Raw genomic sequence first — 24,952 nt, forward strand, 5'->3', positions numbered from 1 at the left:
GTAGGTTGTATAGCCTGTCTCGACCGGAGCGGGAAAGCATGGAAAACTACATCAATGAGTCACTTGCCGCTGGTCTCATTCGCCCCTCGTCATCGCCTGTTGCCGCTGGTTTCTTTTTTGTCACCAAGAAAGATAAAAGTTTACGCCCTGTATTGACTATCGCGGCCTCAACGCCATCACAGTTAAAAACAAGTATCCCCTCCCTCTGCTGAATTCCGCGTTCGAGCTTCTCCAGGGTGCCACCGTCTTCACAAGTTGGACCTGCGCAACGCCTACCATCTGGTCAGGATTAGGGAGGGAGACGAGTGGAAGACGGCTTTCAATACTCACCTGGGCCATTTCGAATATCTTGTGATGCCTTTCGGTCTCACCAATGCTCCAGCTGTGTTTCAGGCTCTCGTGAATGACGTGCTTCGAGATTTCATCGACCATTTCGTTTTCATTTACTTGGATGACATCCTCATCTTCTCCCGATCTGTCGCCGACCACCAACGCCATGTCAGGCAAGTCCTTCAGCGTCTCCTTGAAAATCGTCTCTTTGTTAAAGGGGAGAAGTGTGAGTTTCATGTCTCCACTGTTTCCTTCCTGGGCCACGTCATCGATCGGGGTGACCTCAAGACTGATCCCGCAAAAGTTCAAGCTGTTGTTGCCTGGCCGACCCCTTCTAACCGGAGACAGCTTCAAAGCTTTCTGGGGTTCGCGAACTTTTATCGGCGCTTTGTTCGCGACTACAGTAAACTTGCCCTGCCCCTGACCCGTCTTACTTCTCCCAAGGTTCCCTTCTGCTGGGATGAGCTGGCTCAACGAGCATTTGCCCATCTGAAGGACCGCTTTGTCTCAGCGCCCATTCTCGTCCAACCCGATCTCGACTGGCAGTTCATTGTGGAGGTGGACGCCTCGGATGCTGGAGTGGGGGCGGTGCTTTCCCAGCAGCAAGGAGGTAAGCTGCATCCCTGTGCCTACTTTTCACGCCGTCTCACCTCCGCAGAGAGCAACTATGATGTGGGAGATCGAGAGCTACTAGCCATCAAGCTAGCCCCGGAGGAGTGGCGCCATTGGCTAGAGGGCGCTGCCCAGCCATTTGTGGTCTGGACCGATCGCAAGAACCTGGAGTACATTCGATCGGCAAAACGCCACAACGCCAGGCAAGCCAGGTGGGCCCTGTTTTTTACTAGATTCCAGTTCACGATCACTTACAGACCCGGTTCCCGTAATGTCAAGCCAGACGCCCTCTCACGCCAATTCGCCGCCTCCGAAGACAATAAATGACATGACAATAAAGTTTACTTTGACTTCAGCAGCAAGCAGGTGCACCGAGGGCTCTCGCGCTCACTTTTCGCGTATAGAATTTCGAAAAAAACATCGGTGCAAATGATAAGACTGTATCATGATGTCTGGTGTTTTCGTGTTTGTTGGTTTGTTTTTATTTTCTTTTATTTTGCGAGTTGGTTATTAGATGCTGCTCCAGCCAGCCAGAGAATCGCCCCCCACCCCGCCCTCTCCTCCCTGTGCCGCAAGCAGCAGGCGCACCTCGCAAACGGAGGGCGCCCTTACTCCCAGCAAATGGGCGATAGAAAACCGATCAGTGCCTGTACCATTCCCAATATGCGCTGGCATGATGTCGGGGCAGCATGAGTACGAGCAATTTTTTTTTCTGCCGATGCCCGTGATGCCGCCCCCCACCATGATGCCGCCCTGGGCAACCGCCCATGTCGCCCGTATCAAAAATCACTACTGGTTGTAGCAAACAAAACTAAGAGGATTTTTGTCCCCATTCTAAAATTCATTTTTTGGGGAATTTTACTTTTTGCTGACACGTGAAATATTTATACCATTAGAATGTGTCCAACAGGATATATTAACCATACAAAGGACATATTTTTATATCAACTAATTGTGGTTATATAATGGCTATCAATCTAGAACTGTCGGCACAGCATTTTCCTATTAAACTGTTCCTGTACATCTGATAAAATTTTGGCAAGACAACTGTTTCTTTTTGTTCGGGCTTTATGATAGGCCAAATTACTGGCCTTTCAGTTTATATGAGAATGCCAGCAATTTCAAGCTCATGGCAAGAAAAAACATAATATGTATTTTTTTTTAAATTACAAAAATACTTCTTACCTTTAGAGATGTAAATGCTGATGAAACGCCGCAGGATTCACATGTTACCACGGCTACCACAGCTACAGCATCATGGATGAAGGTACAGGTCCAAAATTTTCTGCTGGGTTTTTCTCACTATAGAGGTAAAAAAAAAAAAAGACATCATTACTGGACTTGAAAAATAGTGAATATAAATAGAATTGAGGGTTTCCATGCCATATTTTGCCTTTAAGATCTTTAGTGGCTTTTTTAAGTGTTTTGGCCTACAGTGTAGCTGTGGTGTACAGAGTTCCACACCAATGATTGGCTTCCAAAACAGTCTAATTTTATATAAATTGCTTGGCTGGCCTTTAACTGAGAACTAAAGAGCTGCAATTGTGCACCACTGAACCAGGAGGAAGTGTGCTAAGGTGAGTGCCCGTGTCGCATAGACTGATCCTACCACACAGGAAATGTGCTCTCATACGCTGCTGTGACTGGATATCAATGACTTGAACAACCCAGACCATTGATCCAGAGATATCTCTCTCTCTCTCTCTCTCTCTCTCTCTCTCCCTTCCTTCCTTGCTTGCTTTATCCCCTCCCAGTTTCTCTTTAAATTCCTCTCCTCTGTCTTTTATCCTGCTTTTCCATATGGATTTTTTTCCTTTTTTGCCCCTTGCTTCACTCCTTTCCTCTATCCTCCCCCTCCCTCTGTGGCTCTTGCTTTTCAGCTTTCCTCCTTCAAAGGACAGAGGACACAGCTGAAACAAAGGCTGCCTGTATACCAGCTGAGCCAGCAGGATGGAGGGAAGGAGGGAAGGATGGAAGGATGAAGGGATGAAAGTGAGGCAAGCAGGAAAGAATGAGGGCAAAGAGTAAGGTGGAAGAAGGTGGAAGGGAGGGGTGTAGGACAGGGCTAAGAAAACGAAGGCACAAGTGTGTGTGTGTGTGTGTGTGTGTGTGTGTGTGTGTGTGTGTGTGTGTGTTGGGGGAGGGGTGCAGGCTGTGCCAAGAGACAGAGTGATGAAGCAGGGATGGAGGTTTTAAAAAAAAAGGGGGGCAAAAGGTATGTGAAAGAGAAAAGATGAAGGATAGGCGAAGACAGAGACTGATGGAGAGAGATTGCTCTCACATCAAAAGTGTGTATCAGTCTGTATCAGCAATATCTCTCTCACACACACACACAAACACACTCACACACAAATCTGCCACAAGCGCAAACACATGTACTTCATTTTATCTACCCTTCTCAAATCAACCCATTGGATTGCTATCACAGGTTTCAACACAATTTATTTATTTATCATTGTTGTCTCATTGACATAAATGTTTACTGTACAGATACACCGAAGACAAATATATATTTTTTATTCACAGTTCTTAAGATGACCTTGGAAAGGAAAAGGAAACTTCTGTAGAGAGATAAAGTCTCTTTGTCAGCAAATCTGCCACTGGCAGCAAAAGTGATTGACTTGTGTTAACATGCACAATCGCACAATCCAATGCATGCAAGGCAATGAGCCCTATCTAGTGGGCTCATGGGGAAGGAAAAAAAACGCATGTTTTAGTAAGCACACAGTATCATCTATCTCTGATCCTTTTTTTATACTGTATGTTTTGTTGCTGAATAAAACAAATTACTGAATGATTGATTCAGTGTGTTACTCATCGTCTGTTTCCTCCCCGAAATATTCATTTATTAATCAACTTCTGAATTCTGCTACCCTGAAAATGACCCTGAGGGAGGCACAACTACGAATACAGAGTGGAAAGTGTTCCAATTAATTTGCTTGTGCAGCAGAATCTCATCCAAGGCTCTTATGTAACTTCATACTAAACTTATTAGCGCAGCTACTTACAGACACAAACAGACAAATAAAAGTCATCTATGGAGTCAGGACTTTCTCACCTTACTTTAACCCTTTCCTTACTGACCATCCCAGTCCCCAGCCAATTTAACAGAGAATAATTTAACCCCACTCATGATTATAAACCTGTCATTACGATTTGATTTACAGTTTCAAATGGGTGCAGTTTAAAATTAAAAGTGTAAATAGTGATCGGTATCAAATTCTGCAAAAAAAAACAAAAACCCAAACAAACAAAAAAAAGGTTCCTTCAAAAGGATAGTTTGATATGCAGTTACGACTAACTTCAAAATTCTCTCACTCACCTTTAAAAATTCCAGTGAACAGCATTATACAAACTGTGAATCAATACATTTACTTTAGATTCCAAGCTTGACAAGACAACCAGTCCAGCTCATTGAGCCAGCATCCTGGTGAGACTACATTAACTCCACCTTAGTCTGGAGTTTGCATGGGTGCATTTATCTTTAATGAGGCCTGGATACCCAGGGTGAAGTGCCATAGCAACTTTGTTCAACATGGGTTCCCCATGATGTTAAAAGCTTTGAATGATCCCAAGGTGAAAAGAAGAATTCCAATTTGTCAAGAGAAAAAGGGATCCTAAAAATATTTGCTTTTAATTATTCAATATCTTATGTAACTCCAAACCAGGAAATGCCATAACTAGGCTGAACAGCCACAGGATGTCTTCGGAGTTACAGTTTGTTTATTCTGTATTTTAGAGTTCACAGTATGGGCAGCATAGTGAGATACCACAGACATCAAAGATTTCTTGTAGTCAAAGCCAGGAGGTGTGTACCAGCAAATCACTGCAATATGATGTCATGATGTCATTCACAGTGGAAAAAATGTTAGAAAACGTCTTTATGGTTTCATAGTTGACAACCGTACAGCTTTAAGTATTCATTTGCATATTAGTTTACTTGATTCAGACGTACATCTTTTAGTTACCAGCATGACTCTCATAATTGGATCTTGTTCGTTAAACAATATTATTTCCTGTTATGTTCTGAAATGGGACCGATGATGTTATTTTTCCAACTCCCTTTCTCCTAGAGTAGCTTTGCATGATTCACGGTTCAAAATTCTTCTTTTGTCCTTTACATCAGTCCTTGGTGCAGCCCCTCAGTTCATCCACTATCTTAAAGAAGTTTTAGTTCCTTTCCTAGCCTGCCTTCAAGCAGCTGATTGTTGCAAACAAAAGGTTTGAACAGCTGGATTTCTTTGCTCACTGACATCATACAAACCTACAAGTAGAAAAAATAAAGACTGAGCATTTAGAGCACTCTGTAGCCTGAGCTGTCGGCTCAAAGGAATTAAATGTAAATACCCTGATCTTATTATTGGTAACTGTTTGAATCACTGTATCGTCATCATTGAATCAGTATATAGAATAAATAAAGACGGGCATAATGTTTGTTCAAATAATGTGTTTCGTCATTTAAACACTAACTCCAGCTACACCTGCAACTCCACACTCCACTTACCCATTATGGATGATGTGTGGTAGATGTTTTGGGTCGGATAGACTTCTGTATGCACAGACAGGTTGTGGTCAAATCTTTAAAGTTTGCTTCCAGTGAGTATAACTGTGGAAGCAAAAGTGCCATGCATAATAAAGCCCTGTTTATGCAAGTTTACTTGTGTGCGTGAGTCTGTGTGTGTGTGTGTGTGTAACGCTTGACTGAGTCCATGGATAGAACCCATTGCCAGCCAAGCCAGCAAGTCACTCTTCTGAATTATTGAAACAGGTCAGTAGGCAAGAGGACAACAGCGTCTGTACGTCTGTGTTTGTGATCGTCTGTCTGTGCACAGCAGTGCACTGCAAATTCAGAGCTTATGCTTTGTGCTGTCTTCTATAGAGGGAATTAATGGCTGTGCCTTCTATTCACTAAGATTATAAATAGAAAACAAGTCAACATTTTAACAAATGCAAAATGCTGCAAACAGAGGATTAGGTATGTTGAAAATAGTTATACGCCTTGAATACAGAGCTCTATCGGAAAACACTTACCTGGAAAGTAAAAACACCTGGGATGACCTAAAAAGTGCTGATATTTCTCAGTCACATTAAATTCACGAGAAGAAGCTTCAGAGCAGCTGTGCTCTTTTCTGTTCTTGCTGTTGTCCTGTGCTGTTTTTCTGTCCAACCAAACAGCAGCCAAAATAAATAGTGCAGCAGTATAAATACCAAGGGTAACCAATGTTCCTAGATGAGATAAATATAAAGAAGCCAGACAGCACTTCTGATCTGTGCTGCTGTGATACTTAACGCACCAATGGAACAGATGCACAAACAAGTTGTTGGACTTTGTTTTTGGCTTTTTTTGTCCTGGAAAAAAGGAAAGGAAAAACATTACTTTTCTTTTAATAAAATGTGCTCTCATTGGTTTGGGTTTTAGTTAAAACATAGTAAAGGATTGGATTTAAGTAAAAGAAAAAACAAACAAACAAACAATGATCAACACATCGCATGAACCTGATATTTTAACAGAAAGGAATCTGGTGTGCCTGCTGCTGTTTACTTTGGCAAGAAAATACTAAATGTAAATAGATCTAGATAGATAGACAGTAATACACAAATAAAACCATCGAAGTGCAGCTGCTTTGTTCAGAGTTCAGGGATATCAGTACTTCTTACTATTCTTGCCCTGGAAGCTCTTGTTTTATTATTACAATACAGATGCTTTTTGTTTGTTGTTTCTTTGCGTGTATTTATATGCTTTCCTTTCTTCTTTTATTCTCCAATTTACATCTGTATTCTTTGTTGCTGCACACCCCCATGCCCCCTAGGAGACTATAAAGACCATCCTGACTCAGCTTATCTTACAAATGCACCATGTTATCTTTGCACAAGTGCATACTGTGAACTGGAAAATGAGTAAGTCTAATTAGCGCAGTGTTATCTTCGAGTCCAACCCACTCAGTAGTAATAGAGCGCAGTATTGATGCTCCCACACATTTATACGCATTAACTCATCCAGTCACTGTAAAAGCTGGTAGTGTACTACAGAGAGCAGTTGTATAACTGAGGTGTGGTCAGTCACTTGCGGTTACACAACTCAGCAATGATGAGTGTATTTTAGCAAGCAAGCGTATGTGCAGCATGTCTCACTACTGTGATGCTACTTTCACCAGCTGTGAAACTGTGCAAATAAACCACACACCTGTAGAACAAGCACTCAGCCACAGTTGGGAATTGTTTGTCTTCATTGCTGCTTTTGTGTGTTTCATGTCTGTCTCCAAGTTCAAATGAAGCCAGTGAGCAATTAAGATTTGTATATTCTCAGAGAATATCTCTGGGTTTTAAAAACAGGTAGCTGTTTTGGACTTGACCTGTACAGATGATAATATCTCTAATATCTGCCCAGACTGCAATGGCTTCTTTATATCAACACATTCAACCACTATGGTCACCCCCGAACAATCATAGTAATCATGTTTTGCATGAACTTTGAGATTTAACAACATTTTTCATATTTTCTCAACATTAATGTTGTTGATAAAATCCGGCGTCCTAATTATGATGTCAGAAGACAAATATCACTATCATCCATCCATTTATCCAACTCAGGGTTGTGATTGGGCTGTAAGCTATCCCAGCTGTACTACTACCATTAGGAAAGTAAACAATATTAAATTGAATAATATGGACAATGTGACTGTTGACAAAGATCTGTGAATGTATGGCTGTTGTTACAAATGTCAACCATTTCATTGTGTTTTTGCTTTTTGCGACAATGAGCATATGTGCGCCCAGCTATTGTAATTTGTTATGTGTTGTGTATTCGTTATGTGAAGCCTGTGAAGCCAGCAGGTCCTGCATCTGTGTTTTTATATGTGCAGTAACTGAGTGCAGCAGTAAATGTCTATATAATTTCTGTAGCTCTGGGCCTCTTAAAATGGGGTGTGGCTTCACTTAAGTTTCTGGTTTTCTTTTTCACTGCTAAATTTGAAATCTGATGAATATTCAGAACACCACTCGAAAACAAAACCACAGCTCAGTGTAAAATCGTGGACCCAACATGAGAGGATCTTGTGCATGTGTGGGGAGGTGTGTTTTGTGAGGGGGTTGGGGGTGGGGTGTGGTGCTTTCAGCTGACCAATCTTTCATCCTTGCACCTGTCATTCTTTACCACCTCATCCCTTCATCTCAGTGACTGCTATCCACTCCGCCCTCTGTAACTCTGCCTCTCTCTGTCGATCTGTATATCCATCCATCTCTGCCCACCCAAGTCCCTTGTCCTACCCATCATCCCTTAGTACAGCAGCGTGTACTGAGGGATGATGGTCTACCCTTCGCTGTTCTGTCATGGTGGAAAATGTGTTTTCAGCTAAGTAAGATCAAGACTGTGTTTGGATTTCACTGTTTGTGTCAACATTTAAAACTAATTCTGGTCAATGCATGTTATGCCACCTTTCCCTAATGGTATGAGAGTTATGCCATTTCACTAGCTGTTACAGTTGCAAATGCATCCATCAGTTATTTCTAGCAAAACACAATGTATAAGGTACTGAAAAAAATAATGTGGAAAAAGAGGAAAGAAAAAATCATAAAAGACACATTTTGATACATAACAGAAATTGCGCACACTATCCCCCCCTCCATTATTTTTAAACCACAGACAGGCACCAGTCTGTCTTGGGCCCTACAAAGAAATGTCAAGAACCTTTTAGTTTGCACACATAACTGTCGACACAGTTCTCAGCAGGGTCAAAACTGGAGCCTTTTTTTGTTGTGAGGGGTAATTTGTAACCAGTGCACCGCCACACCACCATGGGCGATTTCAAATTTGCCAAGACCATGAACAAAAGTAATAACAGAGCAGAGGTGGGCCACCAGCATTGCAATCAACAAGGCAGAAAGCTCTTTAAAAGACACACAGGGCTGTAACAGTGTGTTGACAACTACTGCAGTGAACCCATGGCTGGGAGTGACCTGGGTGGAACCTCTTGGCTCTGATATAGAAGTGAGAAATCAACTGGAAGCCTTGAAGAGAGAGGGTGTGATCTGGCCAGACAGTGCTGTGAATAAGGATCCAAACACTGCTCAGGCTGGGTGCCACCTGCCACTTTAAGATGGCTGGAAGTGACATCACTGATGAGCTTAAACTTGAGCATGTTACTGTAACTGGAAATTAACCATTGCTGTTGAGTAGGGATAAAAACCTCATCTAGGTACTGTAAAGCAGTGCATTAACTATGTGTGTAGATGATAATGAATGTCATCAGAAGTTTGCTCCAATAACTATTAGAGAAACCATCTATGTATTACCAAAGCACATCATTATGTTTTGGTGAAGAAGAATTACAGAATAGTTAGTAATGATATCTAATAAGTGAAGAGTGAACAGCCCATGATATATGGACCATACCTGCTTATAGTTTGTTTAACACAACATGCACACATATCTCATATTCCACCAGTGGCTCCATAAAAAGACAAACTTACAGGCTGATAATGAAAGAACAGAAGCAGGACAAAGAAAGTGGGCACTCTTTTTACACCTTCAGCATCACTCCTACACAGATGCACATTCAGCACCAATACACACACACACACGTGCAAAAAAGTAGCTCTGAATGCAAGCAGGGTTTCCTAGAAAATCCCATTGCTAGTGACTTATCTCCACTTAAGCTCTTTTCACACTAACACCTGCAGCAAAAAAGACACGCTGCAAAAGGCCACCTTCCTGGTTATAGTGCTTTTCAGCGTCCTCGGAGCACAGCAAAGTGCTGCTACATCTTTTTGTTAAGAAAACTGGAATTTGAAGTGTGTAAGTCTGGACTCCATTTTGGTGTTTTTACTTTGCATACCTTTTTTTTTTTTGCACTGAACAGAACATGTTGGTCAAAGGTTTTGTCGTTAAGGTGTCATTATGAAAAGTTAAGACTGCATGGTTAATGCAGGTTGCTTTTCAAAGAGTCCGTTTTGAGCAAATAATGGATATTGAAGCCTTTTCAGTATGCTTTAGCATCCCACCTGCTTATCTTCATATCATGTCATTATATGTTAGCCGTTACCCTGAATTAGAAAGAGATCACACGCCAGATCACTATCCAAGTTTGATGATTACAGGTGATGAAAGGAAGGTATATTTAGACCTTGGAGTTGTGGAGCTAACTTGTATGTTCTTCAGTATTTTACTGCAAACTATGTACAAGGTTCAAGGTTCTTTATTTGTCACATGCATAGTTATACAAGTATAACACACAGTGAAATGTAGCCTGACACGCTCCTTGACATGTGCAAAAAAATTGGGGGGGGGGGGTGTAGAGGAAGAACATTATATATATATATATATATATATATATATATATATATATATATGTAGATCAAAGTAGCACGGAGGGAGGTTAGCCAACTAACGGAGTTGCAGAAAGGTGCGACAAATAAGGTGCCTAAGAAATACAGCAAGCTGTCCATACAAAGACTCACAGCCTTGGCCAGCCGCCTGAGGAGGTACACCAGAGAGATAGAAGGCAGGAGAATAAACCAGCTGTTCTCCACAGAACCAGCAAAGGTGTACTCTCAGTGGCAAGGGAACAATAAGAGAACAGCACCACCAAGGCTGGAGACGGAGCAATACTGGAAGAGCATATGGGAGAAGGACGCAACCCATAACGGCAATGCTCAGTGGCTAGTGGATCTGAGGGCAGACCACAGCGACCTCCCTGAACAGGGTCCAGTAACCATCACAGTGGCAGATATCCAAGAAAGGGTCTCCAGTATGAAGAGTTGGACAGCACCAGGGCCCGACATGGTTCACGCCTACTGGCTAAAGAAGCTGACTGCACTCCACGAGCGTCTGGCAGCACAAATGAACCAACTGCTAGTTAACGAGAGACACCCGGAATGGCTAACCGAAGGTCGGACGGTCCTGATCCCCAAGGACCCCAAGAAGGGACCGGTCCCCTCCAACTACCGACCAATAACCTGCCTCAGTACTACATGGAAGCTCCTGTCAGGCATCATATCGGCTAAGATGAACAGGCACATGGGTCAATACATGAGCGGGACACAGAAAGGGATTGGCAAGAATACCAGAGGCGCAAAACACCAGCTACTGGTAGACAGAACAGTCAGCCGAGACTGCAAGACCAGACTGACCAACCTGTGCACTGCCTGGATTGATTACAAGAAGGCCTATGACTCAATGCCCCACAGCTGGATACTGGAATGCCTAGAATTGTACAAGATCAATGGGACCCTAAGAGCCTTCATCAGGAACTCAATGGGGATGTGGCGTACAACACTAGAGGCCAACTCCAAGTCCATAGCACAAGTCACCATCAAGTGCGGGATCTACCAAGGAGATGCTCTGTCCCCACTGCTGTTCTGCATAGGCCTGAACCCCCTCAGTGAGATCATTAACAAGACTGGCTACGGATACTGGCTACGGATACCGACTACGGAACGAAGCAGTTGTCAGCCACCTCCTGTACATGGATGACATCAAGCTGTATGCCAAGAGTGAACGAGACATCGATTCACTGATCCACACCACCAGGCTATACAGCAATGACATTGGAATGTCATTCGGACTGGAGAAGTGTAGTCGGATGGTAACAAAGAGAGGGAAGGTAGTCAGAACTGAGGGGATTGAACTACCAGAAGGCAACATTGCAGACATAGAGGACAGTTACAAGTACCTGGGGATCCCGCAGGCAAATGGGAACCATGAAGAGGCCGCTAGAAAAGCTGCAACCACCAAGTACCTGCAGAGGGTCAGGCAAGTCCTGAGGAGTCAGCTGAATGGTAAGAACAAGCTCCGGGCCATCAACACGTACGCCCTGCCCGTGATCAGGTACCCTGCTGGGATAATAGGCTGGCCAAAGGAGGAGATAGAAGCCACTGACATAAAGACAAGAAAGCTCCTTACCATGCATGGAGGGTTTCACCCCAAGTCCAGCACCCTGAGGCTGTACGCTAAGCGGAAGGAAGGGGGCCGGGGACTGGTGAGTGTCAGCACCACAGTCCAGGATGAGACAACGAACATCCAAGAATACATTGGGAAGATGGCCCCAACTGACCGAGTGCTCAGTGAATACCTCAGGCAGCAGAAACCCAAGAAAGAGGAGGGAGACGAGGAACCATCATGGAAGGACAGGCCCCTGCATGGTATGTACCACCGGCAGATAGAGGAGGTGGCTGATATCCAGAAATCCTACCAGTGGCTGGACAAAGCTGGACTGAAAGACAGCACAGAGGCACTAATCATGGCAGCACAAGAACAAGCTCTGAGCACAAGATCCATAGAGGCTGGGGTCTATCACACCAGGCAAGACCCCAGGTGCAGGCTGTGTAAAGATGCCCCAGAGACAATCCAGCACATAACAGCAGGGTGCAAGATGCTAGCAGGCAAGGCATACATGGAACGCCATAACCAAGTGGCCAGCATAGTGTACAGGAACATCTGTGCCGAGTATAATCTGGAAGACCCGAGGTCAAAATGGGAGATGCCCCCAAGGGTGGTGGAGAATGACCGAGCTAAGATCCTGTGGGACTTCCAGATACAGACGGACAAAATGGTGGTGGCTAACCAACCGGACATAGTGGTGGTAGACAAACAGAAGAAGACGGCCGTAGTGATCGATGTAGCGGTTCCGAATGACAGCAATATCAGGAAGAAGGAACACGAGAAGCTGGAGAAATACCAAGGGCTCAGAGAAGAGCTCGAGAGGATGTGGAGGGTGAAGGTAACGGTGGTCCCCGTGGTAATCGGAGCACTCGGTGCGGTGACTCCCAAGCTAGGCGAGTGGCTCCAGCAGATCCCGAGAATAACATCGGAGATCTCTGTCCAGAAGAGCGCAGTCCTGGGAACAGCTAAGATACTGCGCAGGACCCTCAAGCTCCCAGGCCTCTGGTAGAGGACCCGAGCTTGAAGGATAAACCACCCGCAGGGGCGTGCTGGGTGTTTTATATATAGTATATGCATTGGGTGAATGTGCAGTAGTAGCAGCAAGCAGGTGAATTCTGTATATTAATATGAATAGACATCTGACTATTTTACAGGATGGACAATATAAACATATTTAAAATTAAAGGAATTGAAATGTACATTGTGCCTTGGTTTAGTGTCTGGAAGAGTCCTGTCTCAGTCAATTATAGATGATGTGAGCGGGCGGGTGTGTGTGTTTAGGGCACGGATGGCTTGGGGATAGAAGCTCCTCTTGAGTCTCTCTGTCCTTGCCCGGAAGATGCGGAACCTTCTACCAGATTGCAGAAGTTGGAACAGTTTGTTGCCAGGATGGGACGGGTCCTTCAGTATCTGCGCTGCTCTAGTCCGGCATCTCCTGGTGTAGGTGTCCTGAAGCGGGGGGAGAGCAATCCTGCAGCAGCGTTCTGCTGTACGGATCACTCTCTGGAGAGCTTTTTGGTCCTTCACACAGCTGTTCCCAAACCACGATGTCATGTTCTGTGTGAGGATGCTCTCCACAGCGCCTGTATAGAAAATCCTGAGGATCTTTGGAGAGACCCTGAACTTCCTCAGTTGTCGTAGGTGATACAGGCGCTGCCTAGCCTTTTTGGTCTGGACCTGAATGTGGGCAGCCCATGTCAGGTCTGAGGAGATGTGGACACCAAGATACTTGAAGGACTGCACCCTCTCCATTGGAGCTCCATTGATGATAATGGGCTTGTAGTCTCTGTGCTGACCCTTTCTGAAGTCCACCACCAGCTCCTTGGTCTTGCTGACGTTCAGCTGGAGGTGGTTGTCCTGGCACCACGATGCCAGATTCTTCACTTCATCCATGTAGGCCGTCTCATCGTTGTTGGAGATGGCACCCAACACCACTGTGTCGTCAGCAAACTTCACAATGGTGTTGGAGCCATGGGTGGCCACACAGTCTGAAGTGTAGAGGGAGTAGAGCAGTGGCGAGAGGACACATCCCTGAGGTGCTCCTGTGTTGATGGTGATGCTGTTGGAGAAGCACCTGCCCACCCTCACCACCTGAGTTCTGCCACTGAGGAAGTCCAACACCCATGCACACAGACGGCTGTTAAGTCCTAGATCCCTCAGCTTTGTGAACAGTCTGCAGGGCACTATTGTGTTAAACGCTGAACTGTAATCAACAAACAGCATTCGCACATAGTTACCCTGTTTCTTGTCCACATGGCTGAGAGTGGTGTGTAGGACGTGGGCGATGGCATCCTCTGTGGATCTGTTGGATCTGTAGGCGAACTGCAGCGGATCTGTGGTGTCTGGGATGGAGGAGGAGATGATGTTCTTCAGCAGCCTCTCAAACACCTTCATTACTACCGAGGTCAGTGCAACTGGCCGGTAATCGTTCAGGGATGAGGGTTTGCTGTTCTTGGGCACAGGGATGATGGTGGATCTTTTGAAGCATGTGGGGACCACAGACTTCGCCAGGGACTAGTTGAAGATGTAAGTGAACACACCTGCTAGCTGGTCAGCACAGCAGCGCAGCAGACGGCCGGTGATGCCGTCTGGCCCCGCTGCTTTCCTTGTGTTCACTCTCCTCAGTGCCGCTCGGACGTCATGCTCCGCGATGCTGGTCACCGGTCTCTCGCTGATGACGTCACTGTCCTCGGTAGTCAGGCGGTAGATAGCATTAGCCGCCTGGCTAACCTCGAAACGGGCGTAGAACTGATTCAGCTCGTTGGTGAATGCAGAGTCAGCGTTGATCAGCGCAGTGTCCCTGGCTTTGTAGTCCGTAATGGTGCGTAGTCCGTGCCACATACTCTGTGTGTCGCCCTGGTGGAAGTGGGACTCCACACGTTCCCAGTACCGGCGTTTGGCATCTCTCACCGCGAGCCGCACGCCGTATGAGGCCGCTTTGTAGGCGCTCATATCGCCAGTGGCGAGACCCGCGTTGTAGGAGGCGGTCCTGGCGTTTACTGCAGTGCGGATCGATCTGTCCATCCACGGTTTCTGGTTTGGGAATGTGGTGACTCTCGCAGTGGGGATAATCTCCTCCGCTAGCATATTGACGAAGCATACTGCTACTTCCGTAAACTCGTTGATGTCGACTGCGCATGCTCTGAACATGTCCCAGTCGACGTCGTTGAGTGCGTCCTGTAGCGTAGCTTCTGATTGGGCAGTCCACCGTTTTACCTCCCTCGTGGTCACGTCTTCCCTCCGTATGCTTTGTTTATACTGGGGAATGAGGAAGATGGCGTTGTGGTCAGACTTCCCAAAAGTCTGTGAGACAGCTTTGTAGCCCTGCTTGTATGGCGTGTAGCAGTGATCCAAAATCCGATCCCTCTCGTTGGACACGAGACATGCTGGTAAAAGTTTGGCATGACTTGTCTGAGGTTCGCTTTGTTAAAGTCTCCTGCTACAATGAGGGCTGCGCCCGGGTCCTTGTTTTGAAGCGAGCTCAGCACATCATATAATTCGGACAAAGCCATACCTGTGTCCGCTTGGGGTGGGATGTAGACCGCCGTGGCGATGACCGAGGTGAACTCACGGGGCAGATAGAAAGGGCGGCACTTAATGCTCAGGAACTCCAGATGTGGCGAGCAGCCGCTGGAGAGAGTAGAAATGCTCCTGGCATCACACCACTTTCTGTTTACCATGAAACACACTCCTCCACCTTTGGCTTTGTTCGACTCTGCCGTTCTGTCCGCGCGGAGCACAAAGAATGAATCCGACGGAGTTACGGCCTGGTCCGGCACGATGGGGGTCAGCCATGTCTCCGTGAAGCACAGAATGTTGCAGTCCCTCATGTACAAACAAAGGAAACAAGTAACATTGACTCATTTCTCATTGACAGCAGCTGTTGTTTACAAGAAGACTACTTCCTGAGTTAAGAGCTTCAAGAATTATGTTTATACAGCTTAGCGAACAGTTCAGTCTTAAATATTTGGTGGCAGGATTCTATTAACACAACCCGCAAATATTGGAGAGTAACTGATAAATCACTAGCAGACATCTCTATCAATGTCTCACGATCCAAAACTCCATGAAATTATTGCATGTGGTACATCACTAGTGGATGCACAGAGATGCACTGTACTGCACTCAAAGAGGCTACACAGCACACAATAATCTGTGGGAGGTGTAAGGTTGATCAATAAGAGTGACTCAACAATTTCTAGGCCAAATGCTGAGACGTCAGCTTTTAGAAACTCATTATCTGAGACGTATTCAGCGTGTTGGAACAATAAACTCTCACCGATGAGAATGAAAAGAAATTCCAAATCCCTGATATTCTTCTCCAATAAGCTACCTCAGTTTAAACAATTGGACACTGGGCTCAATATCTGGATGGATTATTTGCACAAATGTTGATTTCATAGAGGCTGTGGTTTTCCATGCTTTTGCAGAAAGAAGAGATTAGTCAGTTAAATCTCTTGGATTAAAGGTCCTGATTAAAAAGCCTTGCCAATTATTTAAACTATTTATATCAAAATAATAAGTAACTCTAGTCTCTTTATCCCAGTAATCTGCTCTGTGGTAGGCATCAAATCAACTACAAAATCAGACTTGGTAAGGGTTGCTTTTTAAATAATATTGTCCCTACAATTATCAGTTATTTTTCTCACATTTAACTGAATTTCCTGATCTGCTGTTACAGGACGTTTTGCACTGCACTTTTACCCCACGACTGGCTGGATGCATTAATAAGCTGGTGTTCCAAATAAAGAAACTGAATATTTTTGATGTTCAGTTTTTTGATTTTGTTTAAAACAAAGCAAAACAAGACAAATTGGAAGTTTTTAATTTTAATGGAAGATTTTTGTTTGTTTGTCCTATGTTTTGGTACTTAGATAAAAGTCTCAGTGAACTAACTGATAATAAATCAATCCTCCAAGTTGTTGTGATGACTAGCATTCATTCAGGATTTAGCTTGAATTTGAAATCTGGCATGTTCAAATAGAAGTGGAGGGTATCACATCTGTATCAGATACCCGTTTTTGATTAATTTGTGAATGCTGGTTGCATGCAAATTGTAGGTGGTAACAAATTGTTTAGAAATTTGTCTTACAAACCTCCTGCATAAGTTACCATAATGAATAACAGGAAATCATCTTATACAGTATTTCAAAGTATTTGGCATTTAAATTCACGTCATCCTCTTCACTAAAACAAAAGCAGTTTAAATGAGCCTAGCAGGCTAATTTTCCTGCAGACTGGGAACTTGACCACATGGCCTCTTATATCTCTTTCAGAGAGTGACTTATCTTTGCTCTTCAAACTGAAACAGACTCATTTGAAGCATGGATGAATCAGAAAAGCCCTTGCAGTCAACAAATTTAGTGCAGTCACAACCACATTTCTTTTACCAGGTAGGTTGGGAATTTACCAGTAAATAAGGTTGTGCTGTCAGGAACATTCCCTATGTTAAAACAGTAATGCCAGAAAGCCAACCTGCGAACCCGCCAGCAAGACAAACAGCTGTTGAGTATTTTCATTTCATTCTCTAAGTCAACACAGGCTTAATCTCCCATGGTGAAACAAAGTTTTATTTATTTATTTGATTCAAATTTATTTATTTCATTGGGGATTTATGCCATTTTGATTTCACGAAACAGGTGGTCCAGGCATGTTTAAGAGTAATCCACTCAGAATAATACTGTTATTTGTTCCAGGCTGTTAAGTCCATTGAGCTGCATTTCAGTGATATTTCAGGCTGAATACATTTTCACAGCCCACCAAACAGATGGTTTGTCCACACAAAACAGAGAAACGAGAAAAAAACAAACAAACATTGTAAACCATAAATGTAGAACATTTTTAAGGCATTCCACAGATGTTTGCATACAGAAAATCAGTGATTAAGTTTTGTTACCTTGAGTCAAATTTTGTGGGTAAAAATAGAGTAACAATAATTTTTCCAAATTAGATTATGAAAATGTTCGATTTGTTAAGAGTTTATTGCAGGAACATGGGAATCAAGAGAAATGTGCAGGGCTGATTTAAGTCACCAGACACATTACAGTTTCTACAATTAGTTTTCCCTGTATGCACATTATTATTAGGCTATGCTGTTGTTAGAAATATTACTAGAAAAATATTACTCTTGACTGCATATGTTAAGATGTACAACAAACAGCAATAAGAAAAATGTACACAGCAAAATACCGAGTGTTAAATTAACACTGGAGAGTGTCTATATGGGTCCACACCTCTGAGTGTTAAATACAACACTGTTGAGTGTTAAATTAACACTTTTGACAGTGTTATATGTTTAAAAGTAACCTAGTCAGTTTTGAAGATTAACAATGGCTAACACTGAGCAGTGCTGATTTTCTAACACTGGAAAATAACTCAAAATGTTAGAAATATTCCAGTGTTAGAAAATCAGCATGGCTTGTTTCATCTGCATGGAGAGCTTCTTTAACTGCATGTTGTCTGTTCACAGCAAAATCTTCCAAATGCAAGTACCACACCTCAGATCAACTCCATGCCTTTTATCTGCTTAATTGATAATGACAAAATCAAGGAATTGCCCATCCTGCCCATGAAATAGCTTTATCAATGAGTCAATTACTTTTGGTTGGTCCCTTTGAAAAAATAAATAAATAAATAAATAAAAGAGTGTGGTGTGTATATATATATATATAAAAAAAAAAAAACACCCAGCACGCCCCTGCGGGCGGTTTATCCTTCAAGCTCGGGTCCTCTACCAGAGGCCTGGGAGCTTGAGGGTCCTGCGCAGTATCTTAGCTGTTCCCAGGACTGCGCTCTTCTGGACAGAGATCTCCGATGTTATTCCCGGGATCTGCTGGAGCCACTCGCCTAGCTTGGGAGTCACCGCACCTAGTGCTCCGATTACCACGGGGACCACCGTTACCTTCACCCTCCACATCCTCTCGAGCTCTTCTCTGAGCCCTTGGTATTTCTCCAGCTTCTCGTGTTCCTTCTTCCTGATATTGCTGTCATTCGGAACCGCTACATCGATCACTACGGCCGTCTTCTTCTGTCTGTCTACCACCACTATGTCCGGTTGGTTAGCCACCACCATTTTGTGTGTCTGTATCTGGAAGTCCCACAGGATCTTAGCTCGGTCATTCTCCACCACCCTTGGGGGCATCTCCCATTTTGACCTCGGGTCTTCCAGATTATACTCGGCACAGATGTTCCTGTACACTATGCCGGCCACTTGGTTATGGCGTTCCATGTATGCCTTGCCTGCTAGCATCTTGCACCCTGCTGTTATGTGCTGGATTGTCTCTGGGGCATCTTTACACAGCCTGCACCTGGGGTCTTGCCTGGTGTGATAGACCCCAGCCTCTATGGATCTTGTACTCAGAGCTTGTTCTTGTGCTGCCATGATTAGTGCCTCTGTGCTGTCTTTCAGTCCAGCTTTGTCCAGCCACTGGTAGGATTTCTGGATATCAGCCACCTCCTCTATCTGCCGGTGGTACATACCGTGCAGGGGCCTGTCCTTCCATGATGGTTCCTCGTCTCCCTCCTCTTTCTTGGGTTTCTGCTGCCTGAGGTATTCACTGAGCACTCGGTCAGTTGGGGCCATCTTCCCAATGTATTCTTGGATGTTCCTTGTCTCATCCTGGACTGTGGTGCTGACACTCACCAGTCCCCGGCCCCCTTCCTTCCGCTTAGCGTACAGCCTCAGGGTGCTGGACTTGGGGTGAAACCCTCCATGCATGGTAAGGAGCTTTCTTGTCTTTATGTCAGTGGCTTCTATCTCCTCCTTTGGCCAGCCTATTACCCCAGCAGGGTACCTGATCACGGGCAGGGCGTATGTGTTGATGGCCCGGATCTTGTTCTTACCATTCAGCTGACTCCTCAGGACTTGCCTGACCCTCTGCAGGTACTTGGTGGTTGCAGCCTTTCTAGCGGCCTCTTCATGGTTCCCATTCGCCTGCGGGATCCCCAGGTACTTGTAACTGTCCTCTATGTCTGCAATGTTGCCTTCTGGTAGTTCAATCCCCTCAGTTCTGACTACCTTCCCTCTCTTTGTTACCATCCGACTACACTTCTCCAGTCCGAACGACATTCCAATGTCATTGCTGTATAGCCTGGTAGTGTGGATCAGTGAATCGATGTCTCGTTCACTCTTGGCATACAGCTTGATGTCATCCATGTACAGGAGGTGGCTGACAACTGCTCCGTTCCGTAGTCGGTATCCGTAGCCAGTCTTGTTAATGATCTCACTGAGGGGGTTCAGGCCTATGCAGAACAGCAGTGGGGACAGAGCATCTCCTTGGTAGATCCCACACTTGATGGTAACTTGTGCTATGGGCTTGGAGTTGGCCTCTAGTGTTGTACGCCACATCCCCATTGAGTTCCTGATGAAGGCTCTTAGGGTCCCATTGATCTTGTACAATTCTAGGCATTCCAGTATCCAGCTGTGGGGCATTGAGTCATAGGCCTTCTTGTAATCAATCCAGGCAGTGCACAGGTTGGTCAGTCTGGTCTTGCAGTCTCGGCTGATTGTTCTGTCTACCAGTAGCTGGTGTTTTGCACCTCTGGTATTCTTGCCAATTCTTTTCTGTGTCCCGCTCATGTATTGACCCATGTGCCTGTTCATCTTAGCCGATATGATGCCTGACAGGAGCTTCCATGTAGTACTGAGGCAGGTTATTGGTCGGTAGTTGGAGGGGACCGGTCCCTTCTTGGGGTCCTTGGGGATCAGGACCGTCCGGCCTTCAGTTAGCCATTCCGGGTGTCTCTCGTTAACTAGCAGCTGGTTCATTTGTGCTGCCAGACGCTCGTGGAGTGCAGTCAGCTTCTTCAGCCAGTAGGCGTGAACCATGTCGGGCCCTGGTGCTGTCCAACTCTTCATACTGGAGACCCTTTCTTGGATATCTGCCACTGTGATGGTTACTGGACCCTGTTCGGGGAGGTCGCTGTGGTCTGCCCTCAGATCCACTAGCCACTGAGCATTGCCGTTATGGGTTGCATCCTTCTCCCATATGCTCTTCCAGTATTGCTCCGTCTCCAGCCTTGGTGGTGCTGTTCTCTTATTGTTCCCTTGCCACTGAGAGTACACCTTTGCTGGTTCTGTGGAGAACAGCTGGTTTATTCTCCTGCCTTCTATCTCTCTGGTGTACCTCCTCAAGCAGCTGGCCAAGGCTGTGAGTCTTTGCTTGGCAGTTTCCAAGGCCTCAGGTATGGACAGCTTGCTGTATTTCTTAGGCACCTTATTTGTCGCACCTTTCTGCAACTCCGTTAGTTGGCTAACCTCCCTCCGTGCTACTTTGATCTTGCCCTCTAGCCTCCTTCTCCATGGAGGGTACTGCCCCTTGTGGCTGTTCAACTTGTAGCCAAGCATCTCACTGATCACTGCTGCCGTATTGTAGATCAGCTTGTTAGTGTCGGTAATCGTGGTTGTAGGTATTGCCCGTAGTGCTGCATTAACATCATCTAGCAGACCTTCTGAGGGTACTTCACGTAATCTTGGTAACCGGCTACGGGGGATCCAGGTTTCAAGCTTGGCCATGATCCTATTTTTCAGGTCAGCTCCTCTCGCACTCAACGATCCTTCTCCTATCGCACTTGGGGCTATGTACCCAATCTCGGGTGGGGGTGATGATATCTCCCCCCTGACCTGGCGTCCTGACTCCTCCTTGCCGTAGCATTTGTGTTGTACCTCGTCAATCTCTAGCTGTGAGAGCAGTCCCTTCTTTCGAATGTTGGAACACTGAGCTACTAGTTGTTTCGCCGTCATTGTGGATGTTGGGTATCGAAGAATCCATAGGTCCCTCATCCTATTCATGTAGCCCCTTCCGCCGGGGTTACTTGCGTAGTAGCATTCCAACAACGCCCTGTTTTCGTCCCTATATATATATATATATATATATATATATATATATATTTATTTTTATTTTAGGGGTGCAAGGATATTCGTATCGATATTGAACCGTTCGATACAGTGCTTTCGGTTCGGTACGCATATGTATCGAACAATACAAAATTTGTAATTTATTTTATCAACTTTCCTTCTGACGATGCTGTCTGTGTTGAGCGCTCAGTGAATCTGCGTTCGACTACTCCGCCTAGGCTCCACAGTGCAGCCTAGGCGGAGTAGTCGAATGCAGATTCACTGAGCGCTCAACACAGACAGCATCGTCAGAAGGAAGAGCGCAGGGCAAGCTAGCGAGACAGAAGTTAAGCTCTCCTTGCAACATGAACCTCCTCCACCCTCATTCAGATCTGGCGTTTGGAATTATTTTGGTTTTCATGTGACGTATGACCCTGAAGGTAAGCGAGTCATGGACTAAAGCAAAACAGTATGTTGGATGTGCCATGCAATGCTCAATTACATGGGTGGGAACTAGTGTGTTAGCGCAGTTAGCTCGTTAACGTGTTGGCCGTCTAGCCCCATGCACGGGGCGATCGGCGGTAGCTCGTTAACGGAGATTTGCCGTGTTGTGGCTTTAAGGTCATTTCAACGAGATTAACCTGAAAGCACTAGTGGGAACACAACGAATATGACTGCACATTTACGCCGACATCATCCTAGTGCAAAGACAAGTGGAAGCAGAAAAAAAACAAGCAAGCATGCTACTAACTTTAGCCGAGTCATTTAGACAGCTGTTAGCACATGATTCTCCTTATATGTTTAATATGCTGCTGAGAATATAGCCCAGAAGAAGCGGATAGTATAGCTTTTATTTTGGAAAGAGAAATTTCTCTGTAATAAACTCTCTTTTCCAAAGATGAGTAATTCCTCAATCAGATACAGGGCTCGCAATATCGCTAGCCCGACATCCCGGGGCTAGCGATTTTTTCAGTCGGGCTACCAAAATCTCTCTCTGCCCTGCCCGTCCGGCTATTGTAGGAAGGAAAAATATGTGTCAATGCTTTTGCATTCTTTCAGAAATGTAGCTGGGTAATTATGTCATTGGCATCGGTGAGTCACTGTCAATATGTGACATATTGAAATCGCGTTTGAATTTGCGCTTGTTTTTTTGCTTTCACTTTGCAATCGTGCGAACTGTGTATAGAGAGCGACAGCACTGATCTGTGAGTGATGATAATTTGTGCACCAATTCCTCTGACATCGTCTTATTAATTGTTAGCTTACTATGCAAACATGACAAGTGAAATCTCCCGCAGAAAGCTTAAACATGTGAGAGGTTGATCGCGCAGAGAATCGCTGAGCTTATGTGAGTGCGTGTATAAAAGCAGCAGGATATATATTTGACTACGATGACCTGGATGACTGAGAACCTTCACAGACAGATATATATTTTAGTTCTGCTGAGCCAAATAAGACAGGTCAGGGTGAAGAAGTGACAGCCAAAGAAAAGCTTACCACAAAACGGAGAAGTTATGACAAATCAGACTATAAGGCAAAAAGAAAGTGCAGCTTTATGGTTTCATGGACAAAATAATTTCTGTGGCTGCAATATGACGAGCTAAATAACCAGGGCTGCACATAAGTGGTCCGCAGGTGCGCATTCGCTGTCAAAATAAAAAACACGCACAAGGGTTAGGGTTAAATTTAAAAACTGTACTTTTGAGTTAAAATATATATTTATAATTTTAATAAATGACAAATTAAAAAGGCATGAACATTTTTTTTGTATCGAAAAAATATCGAACTGTGACACCAAAGTATCGAACCGAACCGAACCGTGAATTTTGTGTATCGTTGCACCCCTAATATATATATATATATATATATATATATATTTTTTTTTTTATATATATATATATTTATATATATATATATTTATATATATATATATATATATATATATATATATATATATATATATATATACTGCAAATAGTTGGAGAGGAAACAGGGAGAAGACAGTTCACCACAGAGACACAAATGCCTTTGATCTGTAGCCCCATGAAACTGGCCAGCCTATCTTACACCCTTGCAGTGCATGGGTGCATATATAGATGCGTGTGTGTGTGCTTGTGTTATGCATAATTATGTATCCCTCTCTGCAAAATGTCAGTGGACTTCAAAGGACATCAGACAAGTACACAGAACACACACATTGCATATCCCATTATTTTGTGAAATAGCCCAGAATATATTCTTCTGGTGTGTGATGTGAGTGTGTTTCCGTGTGTATCTAGGACAGAATTAGTGTCTGTATTCCAGTTATGTTTCCATCTTTTACCAAAGAGAAAAAAAGTCATTTTCAAGGATGGAAAGTTGGTGCAATGACATACACAGATTCATTACCCCAGGTTTTACATGCTGATGTCATAGTACAAGTTCTATAGGGTATGTCATTTATAATTTGACTAAAGTGGATCAGAATTAACAAACCACGAAATTCTTCCAACTTGCACAGCTTGTCAGGAAGTAGCACACAATCAACAACCAAGCAAAGAAAGAGAGTAGAATGCACATTTGGCAATAGATACAATATATTTGAAGCCGGTTGCTAGGCAGCAAGTCAAGTCCCATGAGAATCACTGAATTCTTTATGTCTCAAAACAGAAATAGACAAAACTGTGAGAAGCAGTCTATAAATCAACAAGAACAATTGCAAAAAAAAGCTATAATTGGATGAGCTGATGTGTGTCAGAAAGGAGGGGCCATAAGCTCTATCCATCCATAGAAAACGGTGAGCACCCACTGAGAGTCATACAGAAAGATTGCCACCAATCTTGTTAATCAAACAATGTTTTTTTGCTGTAATGCAAAGTGTCATTTGTCAGTTTATGAAAGAAAACCACCTTGTGATAGTGTTAAGAGAGGCCATGTTAAACCATGAACATTCATTTTTTTGGAAAAATGGAGTGTTAATTGAACCTTCTGAAACTAAATAAATAAATATTGATTTGCATCTATGAGTTTTATATTTCATATTTGTGACAACATTTTTTAAAATATTTTTTCCTTAAAAATCATCAGTATGATGCCCTGAAAAACCAAAATAAAAATCACACTGATGATGTAGAAATCTCAAAAATTCACAAAAACTTATGTATCTAATATGATAAACTCTAGAGGCTTTAAAGGGTTAAAACAACCGTAAACGTGCCATTTACACAATCAATAGCTTCCTCCTGTTCATAAATGAGTTTATTGGAAATTTGGGCAACAGATGAAAAAATCTACAGTTGTCAGGCAATTCTAAAGCT

The 24,952-nt window shown here is 44.1% G+C and overlaps 1 protein-coding gene across 1 annotated transcript in view; it reads right to left on the reverse strand.

Annotated features, from left to right (window-relative positions):
• The window catches only part of lrfn5a (leucine rich repeat and fibronectin type III domain containing 5a), a 145,353-nt gene that overhangs the window by 57,014 nt on the left and 63,387 nt on the right, over positions 1–24,952 (reverse strand). The window contains exon 2 of the mRNA XM_085256798.1: positions 2,128–2,244. The gene's annotated coding sequence lies outside the window, so the exon portion shown is untranslated. The remainder of the gene's footprint in view (positions 1–2,127; positions 2,245–24,952) is intronic.

The sequence above is a fragment of the Mchenga conophoros genome, linkage group LG19, assembly GCF_057382185.1.
Source record: "Mchenga conophoros isolate Kocher_MC1m ecotype Shallow Benthic linkage group LG19, M_conophoros_male_GT1.1, whole genome shotgun sequence".
In the NCBI taxonomy this organism is placed as follows: Eukaryota; Metazoa; Chordata; class Actinopteri; order Cichliformes; family Cichlidae; genus Mchenga; species Mchenga conophoros.